The sequence below is a fragment of the Drosophila biarmipes genome, chromosome 2L (genome assembly GCF_025231255.1).
Source record: "Drosophila biarmipes strain raj3 chromosome 2L, RU_DBia_V1.1, whole genome shotgun sequence".
NCBI lineage: Eukaryota > Metazoa > Arthropoda > Insecta > Diptera > Drosophilidae > Drosophila > Drosophila biarmipes.
Genome location: NC_066612.1, coordinates 16,777,615 through 16,795,497, shown reverse-complemented (window position 1 = coordinate 16,795,497; position 17,883 = coordinate 16,777,615). Strand labels below are relative to the sequence as shown.

At 39.8% G+C, this 17,883-nt stretch overlaps 1 long non-coding RNA gene across 3 annotated transcripts; it reads right to left on the bottom strand.

Annotated features, from left to right (window-relative positions):
- Positions 1-48: 48 nt before the first annotated feature.
- On the bottom strand, positions 49-16,764 carry LOC108034090 (uncharacterized). 3 transcript variants are annotated; one of them, XR_007763381.1, is made up of 5 exons: positions 16,681-16,753; positions 14,092-16,609; positions 954-1,019; positions 727-767; positions 49-667 (listed from the first exon to the last, which is right to left on the bottom strand). It is a non-coding gene; the product is annotated as an uncharacterized LOC108034090 (long non-coding RNA). The 3 variants fall into 3 exon arrangements; XR_006368278.2 differs by having other exon boundaries at positions 14,092-16,764; XR_006368279.2 differs by having other exon boundaries at positions 16,539-16,753.
- Between the last annotated feature and the right edge of the window lie 1,119 nt (positions 16,765-17,883).

Genomic DNA, 17,883 nt, shown 5'->3' with positions numbered 1-17,883 from the left:
TACAAATTAAAGTAGTAAACATGCCTTTCAAATAATATTTGTTAAAAGATACGCAGTCCTTTTAATTCATTAGGTTTTTATATTATTATGGAAAACTTATAATTCAATGTTATAAAGTTTTTCCGATTATTATTTTTACTTAGCATTTTAATAAGAGTATTTATTTTTAATTTGAAGTCTTTGGTCGATAACAATTAATGAACCAAATGAACATAAAATCCATCTGTTTGCCACTCGTTATTTTTTCCTTTTTAAAAGGCTTCATATTCCATTTAGTTATCAATATTATTATTTATATTATATAAATTTAGTTAATTCATGTTATGGTTTGCATTGTTTAAATGCTTTTTAGCTTTTAATCCTTTCTCCGCCATTATTACAGCTTTTTGATATGTTACTCGATTTTGTTGCCAAAAACCAGTTGTTTGCATTGACAGACTCCCATAATGCCGGTCTTGTAACAGATATAAAACAGCACAAGTTCGGATTTACGGGTTTCTGTTAATGGTCCATATGTAAGTATGCACCATTTCGTGTTGGATTAGAAATTGAATTCGGCCTGGTAAGTCAGAAGCAACCCCTCCTGGGTGCAGAAACGTTTTAATCCATTAGGTAAGGTTGTGAAATTCCATCAGGACAAAAGAAATGTCATTCGTGTCTGAGTCATCTGAAATGTTAAGAATGTGTTTTAATATATTTTTTTAAATTTTAAATTATATTAGTTACGATTGTTTTTGATTTCTTGAGTTCGGGCTTATAGTAAAAATCTGCAAGAAAGAGGCATTTATTGTTTATATATATTTATCTCAAGCAAAACCTACATATTTTCAAAATTAAAAACAAATAGGATGTTAGATTAAAATAAATTTTAAAATCAACATCAAATTTATATATTTTTTAATATAATTAAAATGGAGCCAGTTGAAACCAATATTTAATTTAATGGGTATTACCACATATTTGCGTTAATTGTTATTTTGGTTTCAAAGAGTCTTTGTGGTCTCATTATTCCGAAGAATCTGCAAGAGAAAGAGGAAAGCAAAATTATATACAATTTATATTCATTATTGCTATCTAATGTTTACCATTAGATATATTTAAGCGTCTATTATTTGTTTCTCTTTATGCAGCGATAAACCGCAAGGAGAGCCTTGTGAACGAAACAATTCCACTTGACTTGGTCTAATCCCCGGTAGATTTGTCTCTCTGGCCACGTAAGCCGATCGCCCAGCTCGCTGCAGTTCGATTCGACTTGCAACAAAGAAAAGCCAGCGGTGGAAAAATTGCATTACATATTCATTTTTTTGCACGGAATGGGAAAATCACCAAAAAATACAAAAAAAAAAGACATAATAGTTCGACGCGAATCTAGCCGTGGAAACTATGCGGAGCTGCAGGGAACGGGGTATATATGGAGGGTATATGTACTATGTACGGATAGATGGATGGCTGGATGGTTGGATGGTCGGTTGGATGGTCGGTTGGGTGAGGAAACGTTGCTGCAGCTGAAGCTCAGAACCGAAACTGAGGCTGAACCTGAAGCTATAGCTATGCCACTATGCTCGGCTGAGCGCCGGCAGAGCGGCGACTGCGGCTGTATCTATCGAGTGTTATGGCTCTATGTGTGTTGTTGTCCCGAGTTCCCTGTTCCCTGTTCCCAGTTCCCGGTTGCAGCCACCATGCTACATATGTACTAGGGGGGCACTGGGCTTTGGGCCCTGGGTACTGGGTACTGGGTACTACTGATGCGATTCTCTGGCCGTCTTCACCCATTGGCCCTGCCACTTTGCCACATGTTTTCAGTGCTTCTTTCGGTGGTAGCAGACAGCCGTCTGGAGCGCAGTTCGTTGGCTGTACCTATTTTCGCGTATTTCAGCCAGGACCTGCCTCAACAAACTCACAGCAGACAGACGCCACTCACACACACAGAGCCAGCAAACACACACCAACACCAGCAGAGGGGCTGCTTTCTGGTTTCCTTCCTATTAAAAACCGGTAACAGTCCGCAGCAGCAGCGGCAGCGGCTGCAGCAGAGCAGCGCTGCAAATTTTTGCACAACGCTTTTTTGTGCAACTCGTCCGGGCCTCTCTTAAGCTCTCTTAACCCTCTCGGCGCCACTCTCTTTGTGTTTACCTTCGCACATTTCATAAAACTCTACTTTCATTTAAAATATCACCCATACGCCGTGTGTGCCGCCTGTATTTACATAAATCTATTTGCTGTGCCGTTTCATTAAAAGTTGCTTATTTATGGGGAAAAATCAGTTTAACCGCTTCCTTTGGCCCCTGGCTCATTAATCAAAGATATATTTCCATTTTTGTCCAGTCGGCGGGATGCAATCATCTGGAAAGCGTTTGCTCTTCCTTCACTCGCTGCCTGTCAAACGGAATTTTGGCCATTAATTTTCATTTATCGCTGGCAGCGGAAAATTCAATTAAAACTGCGCTGTCAATGGTAATTTGCATTTATTAAATATTCAATAACTCATCATTTTGTAAGAAGATATAATTTTTAATCGATTGATTAATATATTGATAGATAGTTTAAAAACCTTTATGATCAAAAATTATTAGTTATAAATACATATTAACTAAAGAAATGATATGAATTTTTTGTTTTTTAAGAGGAAATAAAAAGTTAGTTAAATATTGCAAAATATTTGAACGTTTGAAACCGAGTATATTACCAAATATTTTTTGGAAATATTCTGAAGCAACAAATATGTTACCATTTCATTTTTGCAAATATCCAGAAAGCCTTTAATTTTTGTGTATTATTTAAATTAGCCTAATTTTTAAACCTTAAACCCATTAGCAACAACATCAGGCACTGCAAAAAACCAAGGCCAAAGCTCCCACACACACGGCAAACAGCTCGCATGTGTGTGGGAGTTGCACAAAATTATGCAATACGCTAAGCTCTTTGCTTTCTCCTAACTCTTTGGCTGCTCTTGAAGAGAGCTCTTCGCGGTTTTGTTGATTCTCCCTCAATGCCATTGTCTTGGGAGCCCGAAATGGGGCTTAAGGGGGGTGGGCCAGTTGGCAAGGGGTGGCGAGGGGGAAGAGGAGTAAAAAGAGTGGAGCAGAGTCGACATCATCCAGCCAACCAATTCAATTAGACTCTCCGGCTTGGCCTTCGCCGCTTGCCTCCCCAACCCCCTTGGTGCAAGCCCCCTTTTGCGCCACCCCCCTTTCGTGCCACAAACAACAACAAAACGCGGAGTTGCGCGATGGCAACCTTATAGTGCAGATGGGAGAGTCGAGAGCTGCAGAGTTGATTAACCTTTGGGCGTTCTGTTTTGCAACTTCGTTCGTGGAGCTGCTCCGATTTAAATGCTGCCCCAAGAGCCGCACGTATTGGTGTGCCACGCTCGCTTGTGTGCCCTATGTGTCTCCTTCCGCAGTGTCTGTTGCTCTTCCTCGCCGCATGTGTGTGCGTGCCGTTCGCAGCCATGTTAGCAGCCATTTTTAATGGCCATATACGAGCATGCGACGGATCCAGCGGCACGCGGAGAGAGTCCGGAGAACGAGCCTCCATCTGCAGTTCGGCTCAGATTATGCTCCGTTCGCTCTAAGCCGTCAAACTCCTTCTGGCCCACAACATAAGCATGTACACGGAGAGAAAAGACCTGCCCCGGCAGTTGGGTAATGTAACAACAAGTGTGATCCTATGGGCTTTCATTCATAAACTAGTTAACATCACATTTCGAATGAGTTTTCAAAACTCCAATTAAAATAGATGACTAAAATTTATTGCATTCTAAACATGTTTTGTTATGCTGTTTCAATGTAGCAGATTTTGAGTAGTTTAAAAAAATATAATGAAAATACATGAATATTTTTTTTAAATATTTGAAGCAAATTTAAATAATTTTTAAGAATTTTGTTAAAAACCATTTTTTACCAAAAAATTATGGTTATATAGATCTTAAAAAAGAAAATTATTTTATTATTATTGTTTATTATGGATCTCAAGTCTGCGCAAAATTATGTTTTCGAACTATAAAGCTCCACAAAGTATGCAACATTTTTTTCTAAAGTTTTATTTCAATGAGTTGGCAAGTTAAAGGATTTTGAAAAAAATTTAAAACAAACTACGGTTATAAACAAACATTACGGTTATAAAGATTTAAAAAAACTAAACTAAAAAAACACTGTTTAAGTTGATGTTTCTTATGGATCACAAAGTACATACAAGTAACGCGCAAAGTTGTTTTTTAATTGTTGCCCGCCACAAAGTATGCAGCACTTTTTTAAAGTTAAAAATAAATGACTTCTCCTAAGACCCCATTATGTAAAACTCGTACTTTTCCTGGATTTTTCCTTCCTTCTCGGTCGTGTGGTAATTGTAATTGAAATTTGGCGTTGAAGCGAGTAAATGCTCGCTCTCTGTGCTCCCACCCCCGCCCGCTGCCACTGGGGGCTGCCTCCTCCCTCGCACCGCGCCTGCACTTTTATTACAGTTGCCGCTTTTGGCCAAAAGTTGTTTTGGCCTTTCGCTCCGCTCTTCCTGTTTGTTGGTGTGGGTCATGGCTGCCGCGTCATGCTACGGTTCCCCTCATCTCTGCTTTGTTTTTCCCTTTATTTTTATGTTTCCTCTTCGGGGTTTCTACTCTTTTTGCAGTACATTGACTGCTCCTTTTTATGGCCGAGTCTGGGTCTGGGTCTGGCTTTTTCTGTTTCTGGGCCTGGGACAGCGGCACTTGCTTGTTTTGACTGGCCTTTTGTCGCCGCTCGGCTGATGGCTGCAGGCACAAAATTGTGCAATATTTTTGTCGCCAATTAAATCATATGGCAGATGACGCGTCTCCCTCAAGGTTTTTCGCTTTTGCATTTCTCAGATTTCTACGTTAAGTTAGGAAACGAAATGCATTCCTAAATTTAATCTTAATCTATCAAATATTGTCACTTTTTTAAGGTATTGAAAAATCGGAAACAACAAAATTTTTGTGTTAAAAATAAATTGATTAATTATATATTTTTGAAAAAAAAAAACATTAAAAAAAAGTCTTTAAAAAATTAAAAAAAAATATATATATATATATATTACTTGAGAGGAAATTTAAATACTCCCAAAAAAAACTCATTAATATGGTTTTATCAAGAAAAAAGTTATCAAAAAACTAGACTTATGTATCTTTAAGTAAAATATTTTTAAATTAATTAAGAAGTATATTTTATAAACGCGGTTCCCATCGACCTTTTAGGAAATTCCAAAATATGTTATCACTTCGTTTTTATTGAATTTTATATATTTAATCGATTGATTATGGCACATTCTACAATTGCTTTTCGCCACGATCGGTTATTTCCAGAGCAGAAAGCATCTTATAAATCTCAATTGATCGATCGATCCCAAGGGCTTCTTTGGCTGGGACCCATCTCAACCTGTTCCCTTGACTTTTTGCAGCTCCTTTCGCGTAGCTTCGCCGTCTTGGACTCTTCTTTGGGCCCGTTGTGACAGCAGGAGAAGAGTATCTTTGGCTGCGATTTGTATCTGCACAGTCGTATCTCTTATTGGCTGCTGTTTATTTGCTCGCTGCGTTCGCTTATTGAGTTTGCTTTATGTCTGGGCGCAGGCGAAGGCGTTCAATGAACTCGGAAACTCGGAAACTCTGCGACTGAAGCCCTGGGACAAGACTCTGTAGACAATCGCTGGCAAACTTTTTCCTTCTTACAACTTGCTTTCGTTTTTGGAGTTGTCGCGAGTTATCCGCTGGATGGTCAATGGGCAAGTGCAGTGGAGTGCAGCAAGGAGCGTCTTTGTTGCTTTTCAGCTTTTTAATTTGTGCAACACAAAGAAAGAGTGTTCTTGGTATTAGGCGATCGGATTAACTTTAAGGGATTCGTTGTTTGAGCAAGAATGGTGTTGAATAAATAATTAAATAATAAATATATATTTTATTTTTAAACCTACTTTTTAAAATTTTTTTTTTTATGTCGCAACTAACAATTCCTCTTGCAAATTATTTAGAACTTTTTATAATTTTAACTTTTAAATACTTAGTGAGTTTTTTTTTAGTGGAAGATTAAGCACCTAATTGAAGCCGAAAGAAATCCCCAGATATTGGCCAAAAAAGTGCTTGAAAAGTGGATGGGAAAAATCGGGGGCGAGGGACCCCAAAGATATTGAAATAACTTTCGGGAGCAAGAATGGAGGCGGAAGATAAGCGGCAATGTATTCCTTCCTTGATATCATTTCGCCCTGCGAAGGGGGAGCGAGCGAGACGGGTGGCGCGGCGCGAAAGAGAGGGCGCACGTGAGCGGCCAGACAGCAGGCTGCCTCATGCGGCAGCAACTTCAGTGTGGCAGCGGCAGTGGCAGTATTCCAGTGCGAAGTAGCGTAGAATGACGTAGCCGGAGGAGAGCAGCGGCACACGAGCGAAAAGCGACGCCGGCAGCACAGCAGCAACATGCAATTCCAAAGGTCAATGACACGCAACTTGCAGCGCAGCAGCAGCAGCGGCGGCAGCAGCAGCAGCGCACCGCGATAAAGAGAACCCCGGAGATAACTTTCTTTAGCCGCTCTCTTCGGCGCTCTTTATATTTGGCTTTTACTCTCGCGCTGCATTTGCGTTGCAGAATTCGCAAATTTTTATTTGCACTCAAAAATATTCATTTTTGGGGCACTTAAAGTGTGAAGAAAAAAATTATATTTAGCAAACCCAATTAATTGGGTAAAAAATGTTAAGAAATTTAAAACTAAAGAGCTTTAAACTACATTTATATGCTTGAAAATTTGTTTCTTTAAAAGAAATCATTTTAACATTAAGGTATTTAATGAATAGTTCATGATTACCTAATATTTTTGCTGGTATAAAAGTGTACTTTATGAGAATCGCAGAATATTTTCAACAAGGAAGATTATTTAAAAAAAGTTATAATGGACAAAAAAATAGTTAAAAACGTTTAAGGACTTATAGTTTAATGTTTAGGCAAAAAAATGGTCGAAAAATTAAAAAAAAATAAAATATTCAAAGTTAACTACCTAACTTTAAATATTTTATTTTTTTTTAAACATTAATCTATAAATCCTTAAACTTGTTTAACCATTTTTTTTGTCCGTTATACCTTAATTTTTTTTTGAGTTCTTGGGTAATATTTCAAAAGTAAAGAAGCTTCATTTAGACAGTGCACTTTCAGGCATTTAAATTGACTAATTTACGATTTCAATCTTGTTCCATTCACTTTTCTTCGAGTGTACTTTTGTTTGTGGAGCCCGCTGACGTTTTCATTCATTTTGCATATTTGCGTACAAACACACGGGCAAACAGGAAATACGCGCAGCTTACACACATTTGTTGTTGGCTTTTTGTTTGTTGCCCTTCGGTGCCTGTAATTCCTCATTGTAGTTGATTGCATTTCACGCCCCCCTTGCGGCACCCACAGCCGGCCTTTATTCAGAGCCCACCCACATGTGCCACAAATTACTTTTGCAAATTTTCATATGCCAGCAGAGCGGCCGGAGCATCCGTTGTCTTTGCCTTGAGTGAGTTATGAGCGTGAATGCAGGAGATTTCGAGTCTGCTCGACTTTTCTGCCAGTGTGTGTGGGTGCCAGTCATAAATTATGCACAAAATTGCAATTATTTCCATTAAAACGAGATCTCTTTCACGTCTCCTCACAGCTGACATCCCAAAGTTTGGTCACAAAAAAGAGGCAGAAAAGTTTGCAAGACTTTTGGTGAGAGCTCAAAAGGTGGAAAGGTGCAAGAACTAGAGAAGCTTTCCACGGAAATTTAATTAGTTTCAGTGGCGTTGATGGTATTAAAAGGGGAAAACGCATTACTTACACTTAAACCATGTAATATGGGTTAGGCACTAGGTGAATGGCCTTTTCTTCAAGTGGGATTGGTTCTCCTTAAGCAGTACAAATTAAAATTAAACTATTCGCTCATCCTATAGCCTGGCCAAAAAAGCCCAGGATCCCCATTACAACCCGTACTATCCAATTATCTGCGCAAATGTCAACAGTTTGCGGGCAAATCGGGTTAATTAAACAATTAACACATGCCACCACAAACGAGAGATAACGACAAATGCAATTCCAGCCATGAAAACCCATAAAATATTGTTGAATTCTTTTTGCTTGCTTTCATACCTTTATGATTGTGCGCTTGTGTGTGTGTGACGACAACAAACAAAACGTGCAGGGCAAACACAACAAACACAGGAGCCGCAACACAGAGCGGAAGGGGCAGAAACAAAAAGCTTGCGCTAAAAGTTGGGTTAGGTTAGGGACGCCACATGCAGTGGGCCATGGGCGGCGGTCGGAGGGCGTGAGGGGGGGCGGCGAAACGGGTTCAAAATCCTATGCAACATGGCAACTAAACAAAAGCCAGAAGGTAGACGAACCAAAGTCGCAGCGCATCAGGAATCCAATAGAGCGTGGTGCCCGGAAGGGGGGTGCGAAAGGGGTTCAAGGTGGGCAGGGGGTTGCGAGGGGAGTACCAGAAGAATGTGGGCATCGTTCAGGGGCGGGGGCCCGACGTGAAGAAGCGGCAAAAGAGCGGGAAGAACAGTGGCAGAAACTCGTTTTGTGCCGCTTGCTAAAAAATAATGCAACGTCACTGGGAAAAGGGGTCTGGAGAAGTCAGAGAGAAGGCAAGAAGTTCTGGCGAGCACCCTAGGGCCGAGGATCGTTTAGAGCCAAAACCTGAATTTCATCATCGTCATTATCAACGTCAGTGCAATGCCAGTGTCTTTCCGCCACTGAAAACAATTTAGCACGTAACCAAAAAACGGCCATAAACGACCATTAAAACTCCACACCATTAGGCACTTACGATCTCATAAATCCACCAACAAGATCGTAAACTAACCTTATGGATAGGACCTCTTCTAAAGCTCCTAATTAGTATCCCCTTACATTTTTTGTCCAGTGCATTCTGGTTCTTGTTTCTCTTTTTTGTCAGCCTTCGAGTGCAATGTGCTGGGCAACTTTAGTCCAATTAGCAGACGAAGCTAATGCAAACACAAAGATCTAATTACGCATACGACGTGTAGACCAAACAAACAAATTTCAGCCAAGAAGCTGAGGAAAAGTGTCTGCAAACCGGTTGCAGTTCTTTCACTTCTCCATTGCTTGACTCCTTGGTCCTCCTTCTGGCCTCCTCAAGGCAGCTGCCAATTAACTGGAGTTTCTGCCACCATCGTTCCCCAACCTCCGTTCCACAATGTCTTTTTGTTCCTTCTCAATCAGAAAAGGGGAATTTAGCTATCCGAAACAGTTGATATTGTACAATTTTAGGAAAGTTCTATACCATCGAATTCATGTGTTTATTGTTCTTATTGATTGCTCTAGCTTTTGTATTTTATTAATATATTATATTTAAATATTTCACTATACCATACTTTTAATCACTACTAACCTTTTTCCAAATCTTTTAAAAGAGTATTTGCACAAAGGCTTTTGTCCCCTTCACCGAAACTTTAAAGTTTCGTTCAACTGCACTTGTTCTTAACTCGAGTTCTGTTTTTATCCAACTTTTTCGCATTCAATTGGCTTCTTTGGCGAACTTCCGCCTGCAGTCGAGCTCTGTTCGGTTCGAGTTCATTGTCTGCTTCTCTGACTTTGTTTCGGGCCAGTTCTTCAGAAGTTTCTTCGCTCGCTGGCGGCATAAATTAGTTGTACCGTTAAATCCAGCGACCTGGACAGCAAGCGAAGATCGGGGAAGGGTTAGGGACAACCACTATATAATTTTCGGCCAATTTCAGGGCGAAACAAACGAAATATGGTGTCTTACAAGGGATTTGCTGGTGTTGAATGAAGGCTGTAATTCGGGCTTATGATTGTGATAAAATCTTATGAAATCGAGAGCCACAAAATATGGGTTACACATTTGAAAAGGCGATCAGGTAACTGATAAAGATGCATTTGAAAAAAAGGGTTCCTTTAGATGGAAAAAGAGGTGTAAAAAGAATGCATTACTGTATGCGAAAATACCTTGTAGAAAAAGTGAATGTAACACAAAAAATTTACATTTTAAGAGCAACGTTTTTTTATATTTGTTGTTGTATTTAGCGTAATAGTTTTTTCCTCCACACGCTGTTTTCTCATTAATTTAAATTTTCTCATTTAAACAGCGGGCTGTGGGAACTTGTGTATTGATGTCGGTCAGCCCATTTTTTTAACGATTAAAATTGTTTCTGTTGTGTCTGGTGGGTCTAGGAAAGCGCTCTGTAATTTATTGCAATTCGCTGTAGCTGTTGAGTCAACTCGGATTACACAATTAACGAACGATTGTAATGTATATCTACAGCTAAATTGAAAAATATTTTACATAATATTGCTAGAGAGTTTGTGTTAAAATATTCTTTTGACCCAATGTATATTTCAAACTTATATTTGTAGCTTTTCTGAAGCCCAGGTAAATCCTTCTTTGAGTGGAATTGTTATGCTTCGCGCTTTTAAATAACCCAAACGGAATGGGGAAAGCAGGCGAAGGAAGGGGTCATTTTCTATGGCTAATGAGAAACAGTTGGTTGGGCTGCCCGTGCTTATATTTATGTGATTGCATACAAACGACTATATATATCACTCATGGGTGTGTATCTAAGCTGTGGTGTTTGGAAATGTGTGTCACAGTGGATGACATAATTCAAAGTGAAACGGATGACATTCATTACGATGCATTTGAACGAAGCCAGCGACAGCAGCGGAAAAAGTGCATATGGAAATATTTCGCAAATTGCAATGTAGACAAAGCCAACCCTTTGTGCGACCCGGAATGCAATCTCTATATAGTTCCCCTCCTTTCCTCTGCTTACTTCCCCCATTCCTTTTTTGCACTTCCCTTATTCTTCGGATGCGGATTCCCCCTTTTTGTTTGGTGGTCATGCTCTGAATACGTCTTTTTTCTTTTGGCCGAAGTACAGTTATGGGACAAACTTGGAACCTTGTTTTTTCGAGAGGGTGATCCTCCTGCTCATGCGTATAGAAGTCAGCCAAGCAGTTGGCCAAGGGTTAATCCGCTGTCGACCCTCCGCCGCTGTCAATCTACCGTTCTGAATTCATCTCCGTTCCAATTGCGGCAGCAAAGGTCCTTGGTACTCGAAGGGGGAAATGCCAGCCACGGGTGACCAGGATTACGGTCGTTAGTTATTGATGACACAGCAGGAGGGCGAGCTCTGAACAGGTGCATCTCCCGTGTCAGTTTGTGACAGTCACCATGGCGTATGCGCAATTTTGACCAGCAATTTGTTGGCCTCAACGAAGTCACTTGAGAGTCTGCATTTGAGGGATTACTGGATTAAATGGCTCATTCAGCTTGTTCTGACTTAAATATGAAAACTATTTAAACACACACATAGCTAAGAAATATATCTATATTTAATAGAAAACTTTCGGCCTCCAGCCATTTGTTGGCCCTAACAAAGTCACTTGGGAGTCAGTATTTGCGGGATTATAGGATTAAATTGCTCAGAAACTTGTTATTGGTCACATAGGAAAACAGCTTAAAGCACATACATAGCTAAAAAAATATATGTATTTTTAATAGAAAATTCCCAGCTTCCGTTGCTCAAAAAATGTAATCAACATTTATCCTTCTTGAGTAAAAGAATTTAGATGAGGAATTTCGGTTTTTTAAAATTCCACAGCACTGTCTGGAGAATTTTATACGAATTTTCTGGATATTTAGGAGGAAACTCGCTACCTAAATTACCCACATCCTCCAATAACTATTTGTAAATTGCACCACATTTTTTAAAGCTTATTTCGTGTCCTCATGAGTTTCAGTGATGAATTTGTGGCTTTTAAGCCCCTAGCCTAATCTGCTTTCATCCCACCAACGGGCAACGCGGCGTATGCATGATATGTTTTTGCCTCTAATTGAAATACTTTCACAAAGACACTTTGACTTGAAAAAACGAAGAGAAGGCTTTAATTGTGCACTAAGCTGCTTATAAGAACCCCCACCTCTCCGCGCATCACGTTTTTTCGTAGTTTTTGCAGATGCAGCTGGCGAAACGGGGAAGAAGAAGAAGAAGGCAAGGCATTCTATAGATACACAAAAGAGAGCCAGGAACATGGACTTGGCTCGATGCAAGATGAGCAAGTGGGCGGCGGGCGGGCTGAAGTACTAGCACTTGCATAGTTGTTGCGGCTAGTTATTTTATGAATCTGTTTTCCTCTATTCTTAGAGTCTCATTTATTTTTTCAAATTTTCTTTAACTTTATACTCTTTTACTCCATGTTTTGGCTTTGTATTTAAATTTTTTTTACCGTAAAATGGGTTTTTTATTTTTTTGTCCTCGTATTTTACATTTGTTTTTTATTTTTTGATCTCCTTCTCAATATTTATAGCTAGCTCTAAAAAAATGTCCATCAGCTTTCTTAACTTTGTCCCCTTCTCGGCATCATTGTTCCCCTATACCTTCCCTTTTGACACATTCTACATAAATCTTTAATATATTTCCATCATATTTTTTCAAATTTTGTTGCACTTTTTTGGCGACGAGAGATGGAAGATGGGACTGGCGAGGAGGCCGCCATTGCTGCCTAGGTTCGGCATCTCAACGCACGACGTGATGCGATGACGTCGTTGCCATGGCTGCCGGGGTACAGTCATAGAAGGAGAGGGCATGGTGGCCAACGAAAGAGACGGCAGCAGGGCGACAGGAGGGAGGAGAGGCTGGGGGGAAAAACTTAATGTAGACAACGCATCGCATGCATAAACTACAGAATTCCTTTTAAAGCGTAAAACTGCATCCGATAGATATAGATACAGAGATGCCCACAGACACAGGCTCACCGACACAGACCAAAGATACAAGCTGAGAGACTTTTCCCCAGTCTATTCATCTGTCTGTGCATGCATCTACGTACTTGTCGATGTGTCTCTGAGCGGTTTCTGCATGTGTGTGCGTTTCTCTCGGTGTATTTACTTTTCACATTGCATTGCTCATATTTACTTGAAATTCAATTTGCAAACATTTTACGTAGCCCTTTGTTTGCTCAAGTTTCAATTGTACTTCTTGTTTCTTTTGCATCAAGCACCTCTCCTTTTATCTTGTAAATAATTTTGCATTTATTACGCATCAGTTTCGAATAATTTATAGGGAGAAAAAGATGCATGGTAATTCTATAGGCAGTCGCTTTGCTTGCAAATGCATTTCGATATATAAGGTCAAGTACATTATTCTGAGTGTATTAAAATAGTATTGGATATTGGATAAGTTCTTTATTATTCTAAATAAGTTTTCTATTAGGAAAAATTCTTGCTTATTCTTTGAATAACTGAAGTGTAAAAAATAATCAAAGGCGTTATAATTTTATAGTAATAATAGCATGACACCTGTAATTTTGTTTGTATTAAAGATATCATGATTTGGTTTCATATTTAAACTTTCCTGTAAAAATTGAAATCTTTTTCAATTGCGAAACCCAACGAATGAGCCTTTGAACAGCAAATCAAGGTTAAATACGATATTGCAATCACTTGATGCTGCTTCTCGTATTACTCTAAGCCAACACCGGCTATCATATTTTTCGCTTCGGCCGCTTCTTTTTCAAAGTGTTTGCTAAACAATCAAATTATTTGTATAAATAAACAGCCATGACATCAGCAACTGCTGACAGCTGAGTCGAGTCGAGCGGGGGGTGTTTGGGGAGGGACAGCCCTGCACAGATACAGATACCCCGCACAGCTGCAGGATGCACAGAATCAATGTCAAAGCCTGCTGAGCTCGGCGGTCTGAGGGGGCAAGGACTTGGGGCAGGGTGAGCGAGCGAGTGGCAAGCACCAAATCACCGCTTGACTGGCGACATATGCACTGGGTGCCCGAGTGCCTCCTGTCCCGCACCTCCAGCACCTCCGAGATCCCCCCGGTGTGTGTCCAGCCAACTGGTTTCCAGCTGTGACGACTGCTGGGCGGGTCGAAGGGTACGGGATGGGACAGGACTGGAGACTGGAGACTGGAGATACAGGAATAGTTCGCCAGCAATGTTAGTTCAAGGGCGGAATCAAGGCTGAGCTCGGTTTCGGAGCTGCCTGCTATAAATAGCGGCTCTCTCTGTCTGCCCAGACGACGTGGTGCCCTCTCTGTCGCACTGTACACCACACGGCGTATACGCAATAGCTGCAACTCACCACAGAAAAGGAAATTGCACGGCATGTCCTCGGCGTTCGCTCGGCCCTTGTTGTTGGCATTGTTGCATGCGGCTTGGCATCCTCCTTGCACTTGAACCATTGTCCTTTGGCACTGCTACCCGTCCCTCTCGCTCCTCCCCAACGGAAATAAGGAGTTCAAATGGTGGGACAAAAAAGAGGAAGTAGGAAAAAGTGCTGCCATTTTTATATATTTTCCCCTTTTGTTTGCAAAGTTTTCAAGTCCTGAAAGGTTTCTATAAATTCACATTTACTTTGATTTCAGTCTTCCGAGTTTGTAAACATTTGCTCTACGATGCTTTTAAGTCCTTCGCCAGGAACTGCCTTTATTCTTGTAATGTGTTTTGCTTCTTAATTTGCAAAGATTTCATTTAAGACGTATTGTTTGTTCGGTGTTTATTGCAGGTTTGCCGGTTTATATCCAATGCCCTTCCCTAGTTGCAGCCCTTTTGTTGTGCGCTTTGATTTCTATGGAAATGCTGATGATGAGTAATTCCAGTTGTAGATACACAACCTGAGCAAGTGGCCGGGAGAGGGACAACCAGCAGGTGCAGTGGAATGCCTCCGGGGCTCGCAGAGAATTTAATAATTGCACCGACCATTCTACTTTAAATACTTCACTCAAGGTCGAAAGGAAACGCTGGACTATGAGTCAGAACTTAGTAGCTTGTACAGGATGTGAGGGCTTTTAATTGTGCCAGTCAACATTTTTGAGACTTGAGGACTGTAAGTGGGTTTTACACTAAGGGCATGTTGAAGTTATGGAACTTTTGGTACACAAATTAAAGCTGCCCTTTTTTAATATTTATTAATATAGTATATAGAATAATTAAGCAGTCTGAAATACTGAATATATATATTCTGCAGAGGAAGATAATCTGCTGGATCTGTTATATTAATGCATTGGGAGAAGCGGATAATCTGTACATTTGCATCATCAAACCAATGGCTTCCCCATTCGAAAAGGCCGAGTGCATTCAACTGCCGTTGGCATGACGCGCATTTCAATGAAATAAATTGAGAAAAAAGGGGATCAGTATGATCAGTAAGGAAATTCACTCCACCTGGCAATGTTTTCGAATTTCGTGGACTTTTTCGTAGTATATAAAGTAATTTTCCAATTTTAATTATATTTTTAAGTACTTTTTCCCGCTGCTTCTTCTTCCACCGAGCGAACAAAAGCGCACACATACCACTGCAATGTCGCTCAGTTGGCGTATCTGTGTGGGTTGGAGTTTTTCGCGAGTGTGTGTGCATGTGCATGCGCAGTGCAGTTTTCAATTTGTTGTTGCTGGCTTTCGTAGGGCCCCTGCTTGTTGTTTTTGTTATTTTTTGCTCGTTCGCTTTTGGCCTGCACTTTGCTTTTCGCTGCTCGTGTGTGAGTGCGGGTCGTGTGTGTATGGGTATGACTTCATTTCCTTTGTCGTAGGTCATCATCAATTGCACAGAAAATGCGTTTTAATTGCCTCAATTGGCTTTCATAATGAAAGTTGCAGCACAGAAATGTTTAATTTTAGTCTCACTTACTTTCCTCTTGCTGAACTAAAATGTTAATATATTTTTTGTAGAGGAAAAGGTTAAAAACTCGTAGAGAATTGCTTTTTTAGGGAAGCAATTATTAAAATGGCATTTGATTTCAATATATATTTTTATCTAAAAAGTTTTTTTTAACGAACTGTCATTAAAATGTTTTTATTTGTGTATTGACATGGTTTACTACAAATTCAAAATATTTTAAAAACTCCTTTTATATATAAAGTATCTAATATCAGGTATTTTAAACGCTATAAAAAAGGCTTGCCAAAAACATATTAACTTTCCAATTTTAAAAAATGTTTTTAGGGTATTTATAATTTTTTTTATGTGTCTAATTTTGACTTAATTATTTTATTAGTTAACGTTTTTGTCCGTTCGCAACCATCTACATTTTTTGGTAAGTTGTACAAAAGGGTTTTTAATCACGCGCACACTGCAGATAATTTTATATCCATTATTTATCCATTTATTCATTACAAGTGAATAAATTTGTATGTTTTAATGCACTTTCCGCTGCAGTGCCACTAGCTGCAAGCATTTCAAAGTCGCGTCCCACACTGACGAAAGGGTAGAGAACTTATTCACCAACGCACTCGGCTGCCAGGGTTGCCGCAGAGCCAAAAGCGCCCACCAGCAAGCGAAAAAGAGTGCAGAGCGGGGCAAAAATGGTAATAAAAGCAAATGAATCGCACCAAGTGCATCCAATGCACACACACACAGGGGAGGGGGCACAGAGAGGAGAGGCAAGCCGGCCGCTTTTTGCGTGGCAATTTGTTTGTGTGTATTGCAATTTCTGGCTGCACTCTCTCGCTCTCTCGCACACGAACACAGGCAAATACTTAAGATTCGGGCTACATATATTTTTAATATTTTTCATAAATTTTATCGCTTACCAGTGCTGCAAAATGTGGAAGCAACCGCAGATTCCCTGGTTGTTGGTTTCCTCTGGGTCACTCGATCGCACCTGCTAAATGCAAATTATTTCTCTTTTGAAAGCCACAAAAATTCGTCACAATTTTCAGTGTAGTCACGCACACACATACAGCCAATACGAGTACACCCACACGCACACAGTTGCAGCCAGAGGAGGAGGCGAGATCCGCGAACCGCCGTGTGCAACGAGACATTTGCAAATGAAATGCAGTTCGCAACTCGAAATTCGCGACAAAAGAAAGCGGCTGCGACGTCGGCGTCGACGTGGCCGTCTGCTGCAAAGTGACGCTCGGCGAAAGCAACAACAAAAGCAGCGAAAAGAAGTTTGCAAATCAAAGAGAGCCGGCGAAGCTTGCAGTTTCTCTTAGTCAGGTGGATGACTTGCTTCTGTATGTGCATGTGTGAGTATCTCTCGTTTCGCTGCAGTTCCGCAATTCATCACTTGCCAAATTCAGCCAAGCTTCATCACTCCGCCGACTGCGGCCTGTGACTGAATACCCATAATAAAAATAATCCAAATATTGAATATTGATATGAGTTTTTAAAGTGTGATGATATTTTGACTTCAAAAACAAAATCATTTCGCACGGTATGTATTTATTTTTCATTTTGAAGTACCAGCGTTAAGTATAATATCAGCTGGGACTACATTTGAAGTTGTTTGCTTAACTTCCTCTGATCTTTATATTATGTTACCCTTATCAAATGTTAAATCACAAAAATAAATGTAACAAAATTGTTATCACCTTTCCCTAAATTACTTTTTATATTGTAAATGCGATTTATGTATAATAGCTCATACTGAAATAAAATAATAAATATTATACTATTGTTCATCTCGAAATTTCAATAAAAACATTTGGAGCTCTCGTTTCTAACGTTTTTTAAAGTACATTAGATATCATCAGGAACGGATTTTTATATTGTACTTGCTGTATAAAAGTGATTTTCTATTAAATAAATGGTATTTGTATAGCAAAAAGGGAGTTGAATTTTCAATATAAGCTACGCGGGCCTAACATTTTAGTTAAACTGACTTAAGTGTCTCCCTTAAGCTGAGTAACGGGTATCTTATAGTCGACAGTCTTCAGTTGGCAAGACTTTTAAGGACATCTGTGCTAACTTTCATGTCTGCATTTTTCGAATTTTAAAATGTTTTCTAAAAAATCGTCGTTTTTTGTGGCCATTTTGCATATGACTTATGGCTGTGTCAAAAACTCCAAAGATCAATAGAGTCTGTTGGGGATATAACAGCTAAATCGGAGAAGGAGCACATGTCTATACCGCAAAAGGGACTATTTAGCA